Here is a 14,994-nt window from a genome sequence, read left to right as displayed (position 1 = left end):
ACGTCCGATTTCGCAAGTGATGTAGTAGGCTACGTTTAAACATCGACAAACGTCTATGAGACTACCCATTTCATGAAGAGCAATTGTCTTGTGCGATCATTCCCCCTCCCCCACACTTGTCTAACCAGTTCACTAGACATTATAGCCTACCTGTATGCGGCATTGGACGATTGCCTCCCTCCCCCCTCTCTCTCGACAGACACTTCCTGACACTAGGGCTCGGGATCATGACATCAAAACTTCGCGGGCACAGCCACATTGGCAGCTTCACTCCTTAGTTTACTATGGATTACTATGGATTTACTCCCGCCTTTTAGTGTGTTCCTGTTACTTAGTTTTTGCCTTCTTGTTAGTATGTTGCTGTGTAGTGGGGTGTAACAGTGCAACCCACGATCGCAAGAGGAAAATAATAAATCGCTACTATTTCTGCTTCTTGTCTTGTTCATCTGAATGAATGGATATTACGTTCAGTGCGCTACCAAATGGCGGCGATATTCCTAGAATGCAAGGCGTGTGCCCGAGCCCTATTATGTAAATGTAAAAATGTGTGTGTGTGTGTGTGTGTGTGTGTGTGTGTGTGTGTGTGCGCTGAACCACGAATTCACATATTAACTTTTCTTTTCAGCAGACATCGCAATCATAAAAAAATCGCAAAACTTTTTAATAAAATAATGCCTCTTGTCTTAATGGGTTCCGGAGGTTCGTAGAGTAAGTTTTGAACCCCGGTGCTGACGTATGATTAAGATGCCTCAACCATTTACGCCTCAGTTCGAGTGTCAATTTCTTCGCACTTAGCCAAGAAATATAAAGGATTCAGTCAGTCGAGTTCATTTAGCCTATTCGCGGCATGCACTTGAAACGCCGATCAAAAGTTCTGACATGTTAAACTGACGTTAGTCATTAATTCACCACATGATAAAATGCTGTTATATTGACGCACAGTAGCCCACGGTAGTCTATGTCTATCTCTGAATCAACATGAACATGCATAACGAGATCCATATATTCTAAGTTGCTAGAAACTTCTTTTGCGGAGCTAGGCCTACTAGTCGATGGTTACAATGAATCACCCTCACTGCCCTATCGCATATCTGACCATCCATTATAATGTTACAAAATGCGCGATCTTCTCCAATCATGTAGCCTACGGTTATAAGTAAAGTGACATGATAGGCATGTAGGCCTATTAAAGATATTTCTGTTAAATACGTTTTATTTTCAGTTGTCAAAAGTGGTGGGGACAAAATCTGTGATAAAGTGCTGGGTAAGCTACCCAGCGTCGCCGGTTAAAATGAACATGCCTCCGTTTTAAAATAGCCTATAGGCCTACACATTTCTAAGTATTCCTAACATAAATGTAGCCTAAATGTCCATCTTGTCCATCTCTTTCGTCTTCGCCTTGACAATAATAGCCTATTCACGGAAATGCGGTCTTGTAACCGTAATGAATTAATGAATTAATCTAAGGTTGCCTATATCGAGTCTTTCAGGTTGAATTGAAGGCTTCTAAAACCATTTTCATTAATTTCAACAATGGTTTATTGAAACGTCGTTTGATTATAATTTCGCCAGTCATCACCTTCATTTTAATGATTAAATGAGACGGATTAAATGAGACGGATATGCGGAGCATTTCTCTCCCTCTCCCTCTCCATTGACCAAAACGTTGCTCTGGCATCTCTGCTGACTGAGTTATAGGCTACGTCGAGTGAGAGAGCCAGCTGTGAGGTACGCTGTAAAACATTCGAAAACTCTGAAACTGCAATCTGACATGCCGAGAGTGATGTCTCTTTTCTCCGCTTGTCACCAGCGCGGTGTCTTCGGGTTTTTCCGTGTTTTCCGGTATGAGCCGAACCTTCCTTTTATTAAGGCGGTGTTATGTTGCCCCCTTGCGGTTGCAGTTTTAATTAAAGTCCCGATGCTTCGGGAGTCCCGATGTGCGGGAAAGAAAGGAGCATTCTCAACCCGTACCATCTGTATGCAACAAGGACGTATCACCGCAGGTATCACCTCAGTGCAAAACATAAAGCAGCTAGCTGCTAGCGTGGACAAAGTATTGTGATACTCCAGACACTTGAGGGAAACCTCTGAGCTTTATTTATTAAACAAATAGCAACCGAGTTGCTGTTACAGCCACAACTCACGCTTATAACAGTAATCCACCGCACCTAATTCCATGTCCAACTTTCATAGACCTAAAAGAAACTTCACACTCAGAACCGCATAGAAGCACACACGCACACACGTAAACTCCGCCCCCCAGTTCCCCTTAAAGGGACACAACAATTTCATGAACTCAACTCAAGGTAACAGGTGACACAATTAACAGGATATCACAGTATTATAGTTTACAGAGGGTCTACCTTTCTATAGGCTACATGAATTTCTGAAAATGTACTATTTCTAAATATGGTATTTCTACACTTTATGGCAACAATTGCACTGGTCTGTTGGACTTAATTAATAAACAATATTTTTGTTGCTTAAGCTTAGGCCTATGTATTCAGTCATTATCCAATAGTAGGCTATACTAAAAATCCATGTGAAAAAAAAATACTTCTCACTGTTCTCAGGTCATATATTTGTATACAATTAAAATGCGATTAATTTCGATTAATTAATTACAAAGCCTCTAATTAATTAGATTAATTTTTTTAATCGAGTCCCAGCCCTAATAATAAGCCATTCCCAAGTAGCTTATTCCAGTTTTTAAATTGCAATAGGCCCAGGCTACATTTCTACTTGTTCTCCAACTTCAGGCAGTAGGCCACTGCAGTAACAAAGGTGGTTTAGTTATGTCCGCTTTGTTAACTTGACAGCGAGCGAAGATATTCTATTCTGTCAAAAGTAGGGCCACTGCTGATGAGCTATTCAACATTCTCAACAATTAGTCTACCTGGCAGAACATAACATCAAATGGGAAAGCTATGAGGGACTCGGATGGCGCACAGACGCAGAAGAAATGGGCTGCAGACCGTGATAGAGGATGCGCAACGGACGGACTGTTTCATTCATAGGGAAGCGCTCGCGTCAGGGCCTGACTTGACTAAGATTGTGAACGAGGTTGTGCTTCATTTAGCCTATAACACAATGGTAGCCTATAGTTGGCCCTTTTTCTCTATTTTTGGAAATCAGCTTTTTTTGAAGCAAGGATTAACACCTTGTCAATGACAAAAACTGACGATATTGGTCATTGATTTAGATTTTTATTTTCTCTATTTCTGAACTGATATTTAGGCCTATCTGTAGCCTAACTGTTATTTGTTACTGAGGTATATTTAGCAAGTGACATTATGTCAATAAATTGGACAATTTTGAGCTTGACCTAGGCTACTACTTTCTTAGAGTGATGATGATGGACAGGTGGGGCTCAAGAAAGCCCCCTTGATCAAAGTGGGGAATGAAAGAAAAAGTTTGAGAACCACTGCAGGCTATGTGGCGCCCCAAAATAATTAACTACTTGTTTCGTTTTTTTTTTTTTTTTTTAAACTAGAAAACAATTATTAGCATCCCAAATCAAATCAAGGAATACTAAAATTGTCAATATCAAAACAATTGTGACATTACATTTCTTATAATTTATTTTTCACTGGCTGTGGCTCCTAACTATTGCATAGATAGACCTAAAAATATGGATGGATAGATGGATAGATAGCCTACAGAACATATATGAATCTGTAAATAGCTATATTGTATTGGATGTGAGTTGTATCGGTCTACAACACCACTAAATGACATTGAGAAACCCATACTGGTATATTATATTCACCTGTGTAACAACCATATGTTAGTATATGTTGTGAGGCTATGGGCCCGTGTGTCTGGCAAGGGGCGTGCACTTAAAGATTGTGCTGATACCTTTTGCACCCATTTTTTTTGGGTGGCCCTCAAAATAAGCCCCCCCAAACACCCCCCGCCCCCAACTTCACAAAATCTCACTCCAGCCAAACACCCAAAGTTGGCAACCCTGACACACACATACGCAAGCACACACTCACACACACACACACGCACGGGCACACAGAAATGCACCCACGCGCACACACACACACACACACACACACACACACACACACACTTCTCAGCTCCGGTGGTCTCACACAGTACTGCATCTCCCAAAACGTACTCAGAGATGTGTGTGTGTACACTGCATCTGTGTGTGAGGTATGTGTAGGTGTGTGTGTGTACTGTGCATCTGTGTGTGTGTGTGCGTGTGTCAGGGTGTGTGTGTGCATTCGTGTGGGCGTGTTTGTGTATTTTTTATGTACTTGTGTGTGTGTGTGCGCTGGTGTGTGTGTTTGTGTATTTATGTGTTTGTGTGTGTATGTGCCTGTGCTTGTCTGCGTTTGTGTGTGTGTGTGTGTGTGTGTGTTCCTGCATGTTTGTGTGTGTGTATGACTGTATATCCAGCACCCAGAGCAACCATTCTCTTTTAAAACATATATTTGGAAAATGGTTGATTAAAGAGAAACTATGCAGGATTGGCGATTTCATCTCCGGTTTCGGTTTCGCTTTACGTTTTCACTCGTTTTATGATTGCATATTTCTCTTCAAAGCTTCCCCGACAGCTTTAGCGTGTATAATTTATACATATATAGGCTATATATATATATTTATAAATTGCAAGCGTGGTTCTTTTTGTTCCTTACGCGTCTCAGACTTCCAGATGTAAACAAGATAGGGGCAATTAAAGCAATATTACATTGCATTTTCAATTTTTACCATGGGGGTGCTAATCACAAATGACTGGTTATAAGCTAGGTTGATGCACAGTCTTGAGACCAACATACCATAAACATTTAGTCATCCTCGGTGCCACGGTTCAGGTAGTTATGTAGGAAAAACTGTAATTTTTGGGCTTCGGACGGGGGCAGCGCGGGGGTGGAGTGACCCCCGGGGACGAAACATTTTTTTTCCGCAGAAGTCTACTTAGGCTACATGCCCACCAAGTTTCATGTGCCCCGGTGTTACGGTGTCCCGGGAATTGTTGACCAAAAATATGATGGGGGAAAAAAAAAATTGACAACAACTAAACCGCTCACAAAAAGTAAGGAAACTTGACTTTGGCCCATTATATCACCCCTTTAGTAATACCAACCAGTAAAGTGTTTCATATCAGTTTCATCGTTGATTCATCGCAGGTCACCTTTACAATGAGCTTATAGCTTGTAAGCATAGGGCAATCATGGAATGAGCAACACAAGCAAACGTGTAAGTAGTGCCAACGAAACATTTGCCAAAATGGCCTGTTATGCTGTTGGAATTCACCTTTGTTACTTCAAGCATTGAAGATGGCACTCTCCCACAGAAATGAGGAAAACAAAACATGTTAGGCATACATTTGTTCATTTTATACTCAGTGTCAGGGTCCTCATGCAGCCACAACAGCTTGGCACCTTCTTCTCATGCAGGTCACCAACCTGGCTACATTCTGCTGTGGGGTGACATCTCCCTAACTGGAAAGACAGACCTTGTTATCATTGAAGGCAATCATCATGCAGTTAGATACCAGGATGAGATTCTGGAGCCAGTGGCAATTCCATATCTCCAGAATATGGGACCAATTGCCATCCTCCAGGATGACAACGCTCGCTGACCCTCGCTACCAGCATAAACTGGTTTCTTGCTGTTTTTTTTTCAGCAGGGATACAAATTATGTGATATTGTCCTAAATACTTTTGCATTGAAGAGACTTGGTACTTAGTACTTAATTGCCCTGCCTGGCGTCACTTACGCCTTGATTGGCTAGTTGAGAACAATACCTATTGTCGTGTATATATCCCCCCTGCTGAAAAAAACAGCAAGAAACCAGCTTATGCTGGTAGCTGGTTTTAGCTGGTTTGAGCTGGTCTTTGCTGGTTTTCTTCCAGCTATTGCTGGTCTTTGCTGGTGCAGCTGGTTAGGCCACCAGCTAGACATGCTGGCGTTACCATCTGAGGAAGCTGGTTGTGCTGGTGTGACCAGCCTGTCGTGTGGGATACAGCTGGTTTAAGATGGTCATGCTGGTGACCAGCCTGTCAAGCTTGACAAAGATGGTCAAGCTGGTTTTCTAGAATGACCAACATAAGCTGGCATGGCCAGTAAAAACCAGCAATGTAGACCAGCAACACCAACTAAAATGACCAGCTTGAGGTGGTACGACAATCAAAACCAGCTGAATTACCATCGTAAGATGGGTAAACCAGCTGAAGGTATGTTTTCGCAAAAGTTTTGCTGGTCTAGCTGGTCAACCATCATAGGGTGGTCAAACAAACTGGTCAACCAGCAAACCACCATAAACTGGTCAGGCTGTTTTTTTCAGCAGGGATGTTATTCTGGGTATGTTATTGTGTGAAGGTGGCCTGTGGGTTTGTATATCCCTGCTGAAAAAAAACAGCAAGAAACCAGCTTAGGCTGGTAGCTGGTTTTAGCTGGTTTTAGCTGGTCTTTGCTGGTTTTCTTCCAGCTATTGCTGGTCTTTGCTGGTGTAGCTGGTTAGGCCACCAGCTAGACATGCTGGCGTGACCATCTGAGGAAGCTGGTCGTGCTGGTGTGACCAGCCTGTCGTTTGGGATACAGCTGGTCTGAGATGGTCATGCTGGTGACCAGCCTGTAAAGCTTGACAAAGATGGTCAAGCTGGTTTTCTAGAATGACCAACATAAGCTGGCGTGGTCAGTAAAACAGCAATGTAGACCAGCAACACCAACTAAGCTTGAGGTGGTATGACAATCAAAACCAGCTGAATTACCATCGTAAGATGGGTAAACCAGCTGAAGGTATGTTTTCGCAAGAGTTTTGCTGGTCTTGCTGGTTAACCATCATAGGGTGGTCAAATAAGCTGGTTAACAAGCTGGTCAACCAGCAAACCACCTTTAGCTGGTCAGGCTGGTTTTTTCAGCAGGGGAGTAACATCCACAATCTGAACAGAAAAGCTTACAAGAAGAAGAAAGGATGAACTCGTATGTGAGATGGAGGGTGAGAGAGCAATCTAAGGGGGGGGGGGGCAATCTCAAAAGGGGGGGGGGGGGGGGGTGAGAGATGATTGGAGACCGAGTGACTCAAGAGATTTGATCTACCGGTTACAGGTACAAACAGTATGCATCACAGGCATACAAACCTAGGACCACAGTATGCTGCACAGTAAACGCACAGTATGGCAACAGACACACACAGTATTGTGCACAGGACCACACACAGTACGGTGCACAAGACCACACACAGGCTGTGTCTGAAACATCAGTACACACGCTGGGCAGTGTGCATTTTCCGGAAGTTACGTCAGAATAGACTGTCCAAAAGTCAAGCGCTCTTACTAGATGGGTACTTCGTTTGGTGTGATTTCCAAGCGTGCATCCATGCATCTTTTTTCGCCTCAGATATCCCATAATCCATTGCGCAGCACAGGTCAAGCTCCACACGTCATGCAAATCGTCAACACCCCCCCCCCCCCTCCCTGAGTCAGGTGACGCCAACTAGTTAGTGGTGTCCAAATGTCGGGAGGGACGCATACTGAGGAGCAAGCTAACTGAGACGCTACTGGAAAGAAGGTACTATCCAGCGTGCACGCTTGACTTTTGGACACAGCCACAGTATTGTGCACAAGACCACACACAGTATGGTGTACAGGACCACAGGCACTACAGTGCACAGGCATTGTTGTGTAAAACTCTACAAGACAGCATTCAAAAAGAAATTAAAAAAAATCACAAGAGAATGAAGAGAGAATATGATAAATCCATAATACAGCCCTGCTGAAAAAACCAGCCTGACCAGCTAAAGGTGGTTTGCTGGTTGACCAGCTTGTTAACCAGCTTGTTTGACCACCCTTTGATGGTTAACCAGCTAGACCAGCAAAACTCTGGCGAAAACACACCTTCAGCTGGTTTACCCAGCTTATGATGGTAATTCAGCTGGTTTTGATTGTCGTACCACCTTAAGCTGGTCATTTTAGTTGGTGTTGCTGGTCTACATTGCTGGTTTTTACTGGCCACGCCAGCTTATGTTGGTCATTCTAGAAAACCAGCTTGACCATCTTTGTCAAGCTGGACAGGCTGGTCACCAGCATGACCATCTTAAACCAGCTGTATCCCAAACGACAGGCTGGTCACACCAGCACGACCAGCTTCCTCAGATGGTCACGCCAGCATGTCTAGCTGGTGGCCTAACCAGCTACACCAGCAAGACCAGCAATAAGAACTGTGTTTTGGGCAAAGACCAGCTAAAACCAGCTAAAACCAGCTACCAGCCTAAGCTGGTTTCTTGCTGGTTTTTTCAGCAGGATATTAAATATTTATGACAACATGAATGTCCATGTCTGGACAAGGTAAACATATAGGAAGGAATACATTGCACATTGCACAAGAATACCTCACCCCTTTAATCTTTACCATCAAAGCCCGTCTTAAAGTCCTCCCAACTAAGTCCAACCTAGCCACCTGGTATCCGTCCAGCCATGACCCACACTGCATCCTTCACTGTTCCACCTGCGAAAATTAAACTTTGGGGCACGTCCTTAATGGCTGTAGCTTTTACAAAGGACTATACATCGCTAGGCATGACCGATTGGTGGACCTAGTTTCAGACAGCATTAAGGAAGTGCATGAAGTAACAGCTAAGGTGTACAAACACAGTGCTGTACAAATGGACTGGCTAAATGTGGGAAATAGTTACAATAATCTGACACTGAACAGTATTCCAAACACCCCAGACATCACTATCATAAATGAAAACAATAACAGTGACAATTATTGAAATTGGATGCTGCTTTGACCTATGCATGGACACTTGTATCAACTCTAAAATGTTAAAATATCAGCCACTCACTGAGACGATCACAGATCTAGGTTTTCATTGTAAATTAATTGTGCTTGTATTTGGAAGTCTGGGTCATGTGCACAAACTTGCTCTGCGGGGGTTACAACTGGGTGGGTTATGCAAACCAAGTGCAAAGAGACTTATAAAGTACTGCTCAATCCCTGCTATATTAGGTAGTTTGTCCATTTGGAGACGAAGATGTCATATCTACCCATAGATAGTAGTATGTACTATGTTTGATCACATTTTTGCACAAACCTACAGCACCATTACTGTTTGGATCTGTAATTCCTCCCTTGTGTTGAGATCCAATTATGTAAAAGTATTAAAATGTGAATGCGTGTGCGTAGTGTACAGTCACTAAATGTATACATGCTGTATATTAATTTATTGTATGGACCAGCATGAACCAAATTACACAAATTGCATACATTCAGAGGGTGTCATAGTGATCCTACACTACACATTTCATGCAGTTTTGAATTTAAACTGTCGACCAAAGATACCTGTGATTACAATGACTCATTTTTGCTTTTCAATTTTTGACTAGGTGGCCCTATACATTACGGCTACGTTCACACATACACAGGTATTTTGATAAACTAATATTTCCTTCCCTCCATTTTCATAAATAACATTGTGCACACAGTTTTCAGAAAAGTTTTCACTGACACTAACCCATGTGTATGCCTTTAACCCTTCAATGTATGAGCTATTGAAACCCCCCTCTAATGCATAACATGGGTCACAAGTGACCCACATTCATTTTCTATGGAGTTTTGTTGAAAGGCTAGGGTTTCTTAACTATTTATTTAAAAGAAAAAATGTAATTTAATATTCCGGGTTCCCACGGGTCACGCCAGCATGGCTTAACCAGCTGCACCAGCAAAGACCAGCAATAGCTGAAAGAAAACCAGCAATGACCAGCTAAAACATAAGCTGGTTTCTTGCTGTTTTTTCAGCAGAGCCCTTATGCTGGTAGCTGGTTTTAGCTTGTCTTTGTTGGTTTTCCTCCAGCTATTGCTGGTCTTTGCTGGTGTAGCTGGTTAGGCCACCAGCTAGACATGCTGGTGTGACCATCTGAGGAAGCTGGTCATGCTGGTGTGACCAGCCTGTCATGTGGGATACAGCTGGTTTAAGATGGTCAAGCTGGTGTCAAGCTTGACATTGCAAGTCTAAGATGGTCATGCTGGTTTGCTAGTTAAAACCACCCATGTACCCAGCAACCAATGTTCCCTCTAATTTTTTTCAGCACTGAGCAAACATTTTTTTTTCTGAGCCTGCCAAAAATGACCATGCCCCCCCCATATATATATATATATATATCAGAGGAGGCTCCTCCATTGAGGAAAGGGAGGAACAACCTCCCTAAAACTTCAGGGATTTTTTTTTTTTTTTTTTTTTAATTTATCTGATAAATTATTCCTAATATTAGTATTTGGACACGTTGAATGAGCTAAAATCGTTCTCCTAGGTCAAAATGCCAACAGCACCCCCTATCGCAATTCAAAATTACTGTACGGAGGAGCTTCCTCCTCAAACCCCTCATTGAAGTCCATTATAAACTTCTCAGGCCCCAGCGGCTCGTGAACCCCGTCGTTTTCAATGGGCAAGGGAGGAAGCTCCTCCGTTGGAGTGGGCGGGTCTAGCCAGAGGCTCTGGAATTTAGCGCCAACGGTGAACCAATAAGCAGCTAGCTCCTCTGGATTACACCGTGCAAGACCGTGATCTGCGTCCATAACGAGAAGAATATTGTGTTGAACGGGAGGCTTGTTTTACATTGCTAATTGCTCGTGAAATAAAGACTACAATGGCATCAGAGGACGCTGTCCATGTTTTTACTGAACAAACCATTTTACACATTCAATTACAGTGCAAAGGTTAGGATCAAAGCAGCAGGAAGACCAGTTCCAAAAATCCATATTCCAAAAAAAGATGGTAATGCTAAATCTAGTGTAGTGAATGCTGCATGGTATGACAAATACTCGTGGCTAACTGGTAGCACAGAAAACAGTCGGCTATACTGCTGGCCTTGCCTGCTAATGGGGAAGTCACGAACGTGGACAGTTCAGGGATTTACTGACAATTTGGATATTTGGATAGCCAGGATAGGGCAACAAAACGCCAATTTGGAAATTTGGATAGGGCAACAAAACGCCACGATTTGTGTGATGAGCACATTGAAGCTGTAATCCGATTGTCATTGCTGGGCACAATGCCAATTGACGAAGGTGTGCGGTTGCAGACTGCACAGCATAATGCAAAGGTGCGCCAGAACAGGGAGACTGTGAAGCGTTTGATTAATGCTACTGCCTATCTGGGCATGCAAGAACTGTCTTTCAGGGGGCATGACGAGGGGGCTGATTCAGACAACAATTCGTCACTATTTACAGGCATGTCTAAAACCATACAAAACGATCTCATTTCGGCAATATCCAAAACGTATATTTTTCCTGACTTCCCAGAACTAGATTGATTAACATTTGTATTTATTAATTTAGCAGACACTTTTATCCAAAGTGACTTACATATGTCAATTATATAACAAAGATCATTGTCCCTGGAGCAATTTGAGGTTAAGTGCCTTGCTCAAGTGCATAACGGTGGTTTAAATGTCTGGGTAGGCGGCCTACATACTCTATTGTTCACATATGCCACCAGTACCATCACAACCTCACATTTGCCACTAACACCGATCAAGTGCACCTTCCTTCCTCCCTTATTTTTATAACCACCAGCCGCCACTGATATATATATATAATATATCATTTACATGACAATAACGAGAAAGTCATTTTGTTAAATACGGTTAATATGATGATGTTTAATTCATTTATAAATGGTGCACAGTCACTTTAAGACTCTTGCCAGCACTCTGCTGTGTCTATGGCCCTCTCACAGTTTATAATGCTCAGGAGTGCAACTACTGTTGTCTTTTCGTTTTTCTTTTAAACGTTTCTTATAAAATGGAGATATTAATTATCAACAATGACAAGCCATCTGGATCCATAAATAAATGGCAATTTATATTTAGTGATGAAGAAAAACACTTTTTGACACTTTTTGCACTCAATATGTGATGCTTGTGACACGAGCTGATGTGACCTGACATGTTTGCGTGGTAGCCATAGACATATACAGTATACATCTATGGTGGTAGCTGGTAGCACACATGACGTGCACATGATTCTCTATTATAATGTTTTACTGCATTGCAATGAACAAAGTAAAGGCATTAAAGTGCTTATTTGTAAAACAAATTTGGATTCAATATGAGTCTTAAATTGGATACCATACAGGAACTTGCTAGGATCTAAAAATCGTATTATGAGCGTGCCTTGCCATAGAAAAACACATGATAACGTTGGATTATGAACATAGGCTATTATGGCACACAAAAACATGGGATAAGTGGAGCTAAATGAAGTTATTATTTTGCCGTCACTTCGTCTGTTTTATGGCTTAGAAGGTTGTATTTGGTATCTGTGGATAGCTCTAGCCATATCTTTTTGATAGGCCTACTCGGTTGCACGAGTAAATCAAACGAGAGTAATGGCAGCCTAAGCTATATGGCATTATTATTTGTTTGTCACTTCGTCTGTTTCTCCTCTTTCGTTTGATATGCGTGGCATGTCTGCGATGCCGGGAGTACTGGATGCGCCGGTGAAAGCAGAGCAATATAAACTGTAAATATGATATACTTGATTTAACTTCTTGATTTTTTTCATTTTCATACCTGATCGTACAGTCAAGTGCCTAGTCTCATTTGAGAGCCCCGATTCTGCTTTTTCGAAGGTCTCATCTCGGTGCGACGAATAATTGCGGAGCAATGTAACAGAGAAGAATGGGTGTATTTTTTGACGCACTTTGCGTCAGTCGGGCTCATAGGTTAAGGATAGGCCTACTTTGTAAACATTCAAATGTTGTCTACATCCGACTTGGTTGTCAGACATGTCAGTATTCTAAATGTCTTTTTAACTAGGCTACATCGCGTTTGATTGTCAAATTTTTAACACCTGAAAAATAAAAAATAGTTTGTGCGGTTTGAAAAATATGCGCGGTCTGGATGTCTATTGTGCGGCCGCGCGCGCAGCTTAGAGGGAACATTGCCAGCAACACCAGCTAAAATGACCAGCTTGAGGTGGTACGACAATCAAAACCAGTTGAAAACCCAGCTGTTTTTTTCAGCAGGGTAGAGACACCATGAAGTAGAGGAATAAAGGTTTTGACCTTTCTGGCAAAATGGTTTTGCCTTAAATGTGCTATAATAGCTTTAATGAGGGCATATGAACTTATTGTCCCTTTCAATGGGATATGAGGCTTCAACGTCCTCACCCTCAAGACCTTTCAGTGTATTTTTGTTCTCATCCACTTTAACTTTGCCACTCACCTGGAAAGGAGGAAGATTACCTCAGCAGCACTGAATAGGCAGCAATAAAAGAGGTGCAGTGATCCAAAAGGAAATGCCAGTCCTGGCCTCATTTCAGGCAATAGTACTATGAACAGCATGAAAACACCTTTTCCAAAGGCCTGACCACATTTTTAAAAATAACACTTACTGTATAAATACTTAGTTCTTTATTATTTGCAGGTGAAAATCAGTGTTCCTCATGTAATCATTGTGATTGGTCCACCATGGTTGATTCATCACAATGTCAGTAGACTATAAGACCAGACTCCTGGTTGGTGAAGTACTATACAGGATGCCTAGGTTGTGTGTTATATATATTGTCTGTTTGGGGCAGCTCCTGTGGGATTCTGTGGGTGTTTATAGTAGGGGAGCATGAGCAACAGGGGAGTAAGGATTGTCAGAATATGTCGTCACCTCTGAAAGTTGTGCCTGATGTTCCCCTCTGAGGAGAGGTGATTCATGGCTGTCACTAGTCTGCGTTGTAACAAAGGAAAGGAGGGATTAGGGTGTAGGAATGTGGGGGTGTCTTTAACGTCTTTGTTTCCTGAAAGAGCAGAGGCTTACTTGCAAATCACAGAAAATGCCTGTATGAAGATGGGCAATGACTCATATTTCATTAAAAGAGAAAAACATGAGGGGGAAAGGAAATATAATAAAAGACAGAGTGAAATATCCTCAGGAATGTTAACTGCTGCCATTAGATATAAATAGTTTAATGGTCATTGTTAAGGGTAGGTGTGGTCGTAGCGGTATAAGGTAGATGGATTTAGCACGCAGGAAAAGGATGAAGTAAGATGGGTATTTATTTTCCCCAAATAAGGCCCAATGGGCAAAAATAATTGAGAAATGTTAACAAAAATAAAAAATAACAAAAGAAAAATACTTTTGATAGACAAAATAAAATGACTTGATAGTGAAAACGATGATTCAATAAGGTAAAATGTACAGTCAGCTGTAAAGACTAATTGGTGTAGCCAGTATTCACCAAGAGTAATCAAGACTTATGTCTAAGCATCAGGAACTCTCATCTGTATTGAACGCACCCCTCGAAATTGGACCAAATCAACATACTCAAGCTCAGCAGGGGTGTTTACAGGCCTTACATCTAAATAAGCTTTAACAGCACAAAACAACATTCGGTAACACTCCATAATAAGGGTCCTTAATAAATAGCAAACTAGTCATTAACTAACCCTTTGTTAATATTAGTTAATTGTTACTTAAATATCTATTTGCCACAAGTTATTGTTTTTTCATCATTAACATGGGTCTCTCACACTGGAAATGAATGATCACAACGTTCACAAAGGTCCTCGATAAAACGAAACAGGCAAGCTGAAAGATGTAGCGAATTTATGCGAAAACTACTGAAGGTGATGCTCAGGTTCAGACAAAAATGATGACTAATTAATTAATTAATTAATTAATGATGAAAAAACATTAACTTTTGGCAAATAGATATTTTAGTAACAATTAACAAATATTAACAAAGGGTTAGATAATGACTAGTTTGCTATTTATTAAGGACCCTTATTATGGAGTGTTACCTCAAATTCTAAAGAACTAGAAAATAAACAAAATACATATACAGTTACTCGCTGAAGTTTTGCATAACAAAACAGTACATTACAGCTTAATTGCTTTATAATTACAATATATTGCACTTCCAGGTAACCCAGGAAGTGGCAGAATGTTTTTAAACAGACGCGGCATTCACTCCTTTACAAACAGACTGAAGGCGCGGCAGTGGACACCGGTAGGACAAACATGTAACGACTTGATAATGACA

This window comes from Sardina pilchardus, chromosome 7 (genome assembly GCF_963854185.1).
Source record: "Sardina pilchardus chromosome 7, fSarPil1.1, whole genome shotgun sequence".
In the NCBI taxonomy this organism is placed as follows: domain Eukaryota; kingdom Metazoa; phylum Chordata; class Actinopteri; order Clupeiformes; family Clupeidae; genus Sardina; species Sardina pilchardus.
Note: the sequence above shows the minus strand (reverse complement) of the source record.